This window comes from Arvicanthis niloticus, chromosome 15 (assembly GCF_011762505.2).
Source record: "Arvicanthis niloticus isolate mArvNil1 chromosome 15, mArvNil1.pat.X, whole genome shotgun sequence".
Classification (NCBI taxonomy): Eukaryota; Metazoa; Chordata; class Mammalia; order Rodentia; family Muridae; genus Arvicanthis; species Arvicanthis niloticus.
The window spans coordinates 31,489,007-31,496,492 of NC_047672.1; positions in this window are offsets into that span (position 1 = coordinate 31,489,007).

The following is a 7,486-nucleotide window of genomic DNA, read 5'->3' on the forward strand; positions in this document are numbered from 1 at the left end:
TATTTGTAGATCTCTTCTCTTGCTCCATCTCTGTGTCCCTTACACCTCTGCCCTTGCCCTTACTCTAAGCCCCAGGAGCCAGGACTCTGATCTGCATCACACAGTGGGTCTCAATTGATAGACCTGTATTTGCTAGTCACGCAGGTCGGCTGCAAGGCTACTTGGTACTTGGTCCAGAAGCCCACATCTCCTAGATGTTTTGTATTTGTTTCATGACTTGCTCCCGCTTGGGTACCACCCTCTTCAGCTGTAGAAGCCTCATCTCCTGACTCATTTGCTTTGCATGGTGGCCATTCATGCCTGTGCATTGGGCTGGCTTTCTGCTGTCTTCCTTTTTACTCAGCCCAGGAGATTCAAGACTGTCCCTATAAAGGTGGGTGTTCTAGCCTCAGGTGAACCTCTCTTCAAAGACCCTCACGGGTACACTCAAAGCTATGCTTTGCTGTGCCCTCAGTTGTACCTTCATCCAAGTGAGCTGACTAACTAACTTTTGCCATAGCATTCCTGAATGAGTCAATGCAGAGGACGAAGGACGGCCACGTACAGATGGGCTCAGGGAGCTAAACCCTGGGGAAAGCTGGTTGTCATTGTTTCGTTTTGTTTAAAAATTCTTTTTAATACACATAAAAATAATCCATACACAAGATATTTTGCCTGTGATGTTTGTCTGTGTACTCCATGCATACCTGGTACCCACAGGGGCCGGAAGAGAGTTTTGGATGCCTTGGAACGGAGTTGCAGATGGTTGTGAGCCATTGGGTAGGCGCTAGAAACTTAACCTGGCCTTCTGGAGGAGCAGCCAGTGCTCCTAACCACTGAACCATTTCTCCAGTCTGAAAGCTGATTTGTTATGGTCCTCAGTATGTATCTTGGCCAGAGGTTTATCCGATTTTGTCTTTTGTTTTATGGAATCTTGCTCTCTCCCTCTCCCCTCCCCCTGTGTGAGTGCACGTGTGCAAGCAAATGCACGTATGTGCTCACGTTTGTTCCTGTTCACATGTGTGCATGTGTCTGTAGACCAGAGGACAACCCTAGGTGCCCTTCCTCAGAAGCCATTCACCTCACCCTTTGAGACAGAGTCTTTCATTAGCCTGAAGCTCACCAAGTAGGCTGGGGTAGCTGACCAGTGATTCTCCCAGGGATCTCTGCCTCCTTAGTACTGGAAATGCAAATGCATACCACTGAGGCTTCGTTTTCTTCTTACGTGGGTTCTGGGGAACCGAACTCAGGTCTTCATGCTAGTATGGCAAGCACTTCAGTGGCTGACTCGTATCTCTGGTTTATCTAACTCTGAATCCTCAACCTCATCCAGCCTGTCTATGTTTCTTGGGTCAAAGATGTGCCTGCCCCTGGGGACAGGGGGGACATTCCTCTATTCATCTTCATTCTGTCCACATGATCCATGAAACTGGAGCATGGATCTGACCCATCAGAACACCTGTCACCTGTCACACAAACCATAACCATCACCTGGGTTTGCTTCATTACTAATTATTTGTTCCCAAGAAATAGTGTTGCACTGAAAGGCTTGAGTGAGCAACAGTTCTCTGAAGGGAAATATCAGTCCGTTTTTAGGCAACTGGATTGACTTGGAGACACAGATGGCTTTCTTCTCCTTGAACAGTGATTCTAATGAAGGCTGTGAACTGGCACTAAGAGTCAGGAGCACCATCGGGTAGAGCCGCTGGCCCTGGCAGCCACTGATCCTGCTCTCGAGCTTGTGTGCAAGCTGGCTCCAAGGTCAGCAGCTGGACCCCGCTGTGTTTTTAGAACACAAGTTGACCCCTGGCATCAGCAAATAGCACCAGAGTTTTAATCAGAAAGCGGGGACTAAATAAATAAACAAACAGGAAAGCAGTGACAGCTGCCTGCCATCAGTCTAATTAAAAAAAATACACAAGCCACCACGGTCAGCTTTCTGCTGCATCTGGGGCCCCCTCCACGTATATGCAAGCCACAGGTCAGCTGCGTAGGGATGCGGGCCACTGTCCTGGGAGCATGACCTGAAGTCCAGAGACAATGTCCAGACCCTTAAGTGTAAGTTACTCAGAGGGGTGTGGCCCAGAAGATGGTCATTCTGCTGGTGCCCCCTTCTATGCTCACCCTACTTTTCCTTTTAAGTAGGTCTCTACATTAGTCACCCCCAAATGTTTTGTCAGGGAAAGGATATGCCTGTGTGTGCAGGTGCACATGTGTATGGTACATAGACAAGTGGAGATCAGAAGACAGCCTCTCTTATTGACCAAGAAGGTTAGACTGGTTGGCCGGGGAACCCCAAGTTCTCACCTGTCTTTATCTCCCTAAAGCAGGCATTACACACTCCCCTGGCTTTTTAAAAAATATTCATTTATTTTTATGTATGAGTGATCTGTCTTCACACACACCCAGAAGAGGACATCAGATCCCATCACAGATGGTTGTGAGCTACCATGTAGATGCTAGGAATTGAACTCAGGACCTCTGGAAGAGCAGCCAGTGCTCTTGACTGCTGAGCCATTTTAGCATGAGTTCTAGAGGCTGAGTTCAGGGCCTCATGATTACAAGAGAAACGCTTTCCCACCTGAGCTATCTTCCCCAGCCCCACTGACCTAACTCTTCTTTACAGAGGAAACACTTGTTTGTATGCAGCTTTCGGCTTTCCTTGCTCGAGCTTGTCCTCCATCCATGGAGTTCCATTAACACCTCCTTAGAAAAGCTTTCTTTGCCCAACCCCACACAGCACACAGAGCATGACCCTCCTCTGTGCTTCCACAGCATCATCTCTGTGTTCCAGGGCAGTAGCTAGAACTCAGGCAAATAGTTCTAGTTCATGAGCTGCAGCCCCAGCCCTAAGTTAGATTATATTTATATGTTTTTCTCTCGTATCTGTTCTTGCCCCATGTCTTACCCCTTTGTCCCGCACATACATTCATACTCTAAGGACTGACACTATCTGGGTCACTGTCATCTCCTGTGCTGCTTGAACAATGTCTGGCACACAGCAAGTGTTCAGTCAATATTTACTGAATGAACGAAGTGTTATTTCTTCCGTGCCGAGAGGACCCATCTACCTTACGGTTAGAACGTCGTGAACTGCTCTTTCCAGTAAAGAGTGGGGTATAGGGTGTTCCTAGTCATTTTTGTCACGAAGTCCCCAACTGGCTAGCATCTTTGAGCCAGGCCCTCTGTGAAGGTTTCTGAGAACTAGATCCTTTATCTTCAAAGTAACTATAAATAGTAATTTTAGCCCCTCTTAGATGAGAAAAAAACAAAACAACAAAGCTAGGGCTTTCGAAAGGAACTCAAATTAATCCTAATACTTGGAAAGTGGAGGCATGAGGGTCAGGAGTTCAAGGCCAACCTTGGCTTTATTGCTTGCCTGGGCTACATGAGACCCTGCTTTCAAAAATACAAACAATGGCACAGCAGAAGCACAACTTACAAGCTCACTGCCTCATCCGTGATGCATCTGTTTGACTTTAAAGCTTTCCTGTGACTAAGAACCTTTTTCCTGGGATAAAACTCATGCAATGGTATCAGCTCTACTTAAAAGTACCCTAACTCTTAAAGACCATGTGCCCTTTCCCTACCTCAGAGCTCAGGCCACCCAGCAAAAGTAATTAATTACCTTTGTCCCTCCCAGCAGTGACAATCATCCCCAACCTCAAGTTTCTTGAACTTAGGAGACAGGAAGAGAGAGCAGACTCTAATACTCAGAATTAAACTAAGTAATGTTTGCACAAACCACTGCTCAGTCAAGGGGCTGAGCCCTCTCCCCTGAACTGGACTGTGATAGTCATCGACTGAATCATCACAGTTACCTAAGGAAACATCAACCCAGCACAGCTGGACTCCTGAAGCCTAGGCAGCAAGCCTCGGGACAATGGGGTAGGGTTTCCGGCATGGGAGGGCAGTGTGGGAGGGGGTGAAGCAGAGCTTGCACTGGCCATAGAAAGCAGGAACTCTGTGACAGGGGCAGAGAGGGAGCCCCAGCAATCTGGGAGGCAAACCCTACGACCCTAGAGCTGTTGATTTATTGTGTGTCTTAAGACAAGTTTCTTTACTTCTGGGATAACTTTGTCTCCTCCTCAAAGGTGTGGGCCCATCCTACACCCAATCCCCTAGGGCCTGGAGGAGATGGACAAGGGAAAGGAAGACAAAAGCAATTCAAAATGGAAAGCCCTGATAAAGACATGTTTCCCAGCCTTCTGAAGTGCTCTGTGTACCGTTCTCGGAAATAACGTCTCATCTTAACCTGGACAGCATCCAAGGAGATATGTGTTGTTCTTCACCAAAGAGGACACAGAAGAAGCTACGTACAGATAAATGGCTTATTCCAGGCGTCTCTGCCTTGCCATTCTCTGTCCAGATACCCTCCATCCATTCATCTCACTGTCAAACAGAGGTCAGAGCCCTACAATAAACCTTTCTGTGGGGTGTGGCAAGGAGGTTTGTAAGAGCCTCCTTAGTCCCATCTAGACCTCATCCACTAAGGGTATACGGGTGAAAGTGACTGATGGGGACTTGCATGGCTCTTCCCGCCCCCTGCTTTATGTAATCTCTAGTTTCCGGGGACTGCTAGCTTTCTGAGTGAGGGAGAACAGGTGATTGAGAGATGTGTTTCAGGCTCAGAGCCGTCATTCACTGGCAAAAGCAACCATCATTTGTCAGATGAGGACCAACCCAGCAGTCTTTTTTAGAAGATCCCTGAAGAATATGAACAAAGGTATCTGTGATAGCAGTACCTCCTCAATGATGAGGATAATGAGGATGCTGAGGCAGAACAACTTTCCAAGGGAGACATTCTTCATCCGGCTCCATCTGCCTCCATCTGGCTCCTTCTGCCTCCATCTGCCTCCATCTGCCTCCATCTGCCTCCATCTGGCTCCTTCTGCCTCCATCTGCCTCCATCTGCCTCCATCTGCCTCCATCTGCCTCCATCTGCCTCCATCTGCCTCCATCTGCCTCCATCTGCCTCCATCTGCCTCCATCTGCCTCCATCTGCCTCCATTCAGCACCAGAACCTTACCCAGGGTGCATACACTTGAGATGGGACACCAGGATGCTAGGTTCCCTCCCATTCACACTTAAGTTACCAACCCACACCTGTCCCTCTCTTTGTACCATCTACTTAACCACACAGTTTATCTTAGAACGTTCTACTAAGCTTTTCAGCCCAAGAGGCCCCAAAAGCCCACAGAAAGTCTGTCAACCACAGAGAGTAGGACACCTCCACCTTGTAGAACATCGTCCCCAAAGAACCTCCACAAGGACCACTTCCAGAGAAGTTTTTCATTTGAACCGGACACTTAACAGCATCCAGTCCCAAGGCCCAACTGACTTTTCTAGATGTCACACTGGAACCCCAGCAGACCCTATGAGGTTCCTGTCAACGCTATTTTTGTCAGCGTGTCTGGGAAAACTGACTGAATTTCCTTTTATCTGGAAGTGAGCCCAACTCTGAAGTTGGGTGGATGTAGCCACACTTCCGCACCCAAGTTTCCGCAGGTTTGAAAACAAGGCTTGGGTGTTGCAGAGAACAGCTGTGCTAACAAGCACAGTTCTTATCGTCCATGCCTAGTCCTGCCGGGGTGTCCTGGAGAGCCAGGGCAGTGACTAAGAGTGGACAGCCACACCCAGCAACAGAGCCCAGGGGGTGACAATGTGAGCAGCCAGAGCAGGAGGGGGACTGGTTCAGAAGGGGAGCCCCTGAGGAAACCTTAGAAATGGCCAGAAGAGTCAGTTCCCCAGTGGGGCAGTGCCCCAGAACTGCTTCCAAGACCTTCAGAAAGACTGTCCTGATTACTTTTCCTCTCCCTCAGGGTTTCTGTGTCTATGCTGCCGTGTTGCTTGGATGTCACACTGGGTGCTCCTATCTCTGTGTACAGATTCCAATATGCTTCTTTTCATTTCTTCCCTTTTAAAAAAAGTTTCTAAATTTTATAGCAGTTTTAAGGATTGAACCCAGGGCCTTATGCATGCTAAGGACTGAGATTTTCCAGCCTTTTTTTTTTTTTTTTTTTTTTAAATCTTGAGACAAACTTTTCTTTTTTCTTTTTTAAAAAGGAATACACACACACACACACACACACACACACATATATACATATATCATACACTGTAGATGTTTCCAGGCACAACAGAAGAGGGTATCAGATTCCATTACAGATGGTTGTGATCCATCATGTAGTTGCTGGGAATTAAACTCAGGACCTCTGGGAGAGCAGCCAGTGCTCTTAACCACTGAACCATCTCTCCAGCCAGAGTCAGACCCTTCTTAAGTTGCCCAGGAAAGCCTTGAATTGTCTATCATCCTGCCTCAGCCTCCAGAATAGCTAGGATAACAGGCCTGTGCTACTAGCTCTGGCCAGCTCTCAAACTTCCAAATCAGCTTAGAGTCCTTAGAGAAGTCTAACAATGCCTGATGGAGTACAGCTTTTTTTGTCAACACGAGTCTTGTATCTTTGTCTGCAGCCATTGCTTCAGTGGGACTATCAAGGATATGAAGACGTTAATGCTGGCCCAAGCTCAAGCCCCAGAGGTTCTTTCTGATTTAGCTGGAATGGCATTCAACCCAGGCCTTGGTGTTTTTTCAGACGTGCATCATACGCTGAGGACTCCTGCTAAGGACTATAGATACCAACCAGTAGTCAGCAACTCCCAGCTCCAGGTGGAAGTGGGCAACTGAGGAGATAGGTGGCACCACTCACAGTTAGAGCAACATGGTGGTCACCTCGCTGCATCTAGCTGCTGACCCTGGAAAGGGAGGTGGTCAGAGCAGAGACCGAGACTTCCAAGGCTCTCATTTACTATTCGGCCATTTGTTGGCCAGAGCAGGTCTCTGGTCAGCAGGACAGACAGACAGACAGCCGCTTTGGGAGAAATGCTTAAGGTCAAACAGCTCTGGAGTTTCTGAAGTTGCCCTTGAAAACATAGTGTAACAGTCCCCTCTCCACACACACACACACACAAAACTAACATTTTGTAAAAGCTATTTCCTCTTTTACGAGTGCAAAAGGGGGTTCAAAGCCAGCCTGGATAGCCAGGGCTACACAGAGAAGCCCTGTTTGGAAAAACTAAAAAATAAATAAATAAATAAATAAATAAATAATAAAAGAGTACCAAAGAGGGCTGACAGGATAGCTCAGGATAGCTCAGTGGTGACTCAGCAGGTAAAGGCACTAGTCACCAAAGCCTAATCATGGTGCAAGTCGAGAACCCTCTTCCACAAGTTGCCCTCTGACCTCCACACGAGTGCCGTGACATAAACCCCACTCCCCCATGCAGATACAAAAGAAACAATAAATAAAAGTGTTAAATAAAAATTTAAAAGAGTGTAGATGGAACTGTTCGTAGTAGAAACTCCAGGAACGCATCAAAGTGACCCAGCCTACCCACAATGCACCACTCAGCCAGGTTACCCACAGTCCCACCACTCAGAGGTTACCAGGGTATCACACAGGACAAAGTCTCTTCCTCACTCCTCCATCCGGGAGGCTCAGGCATG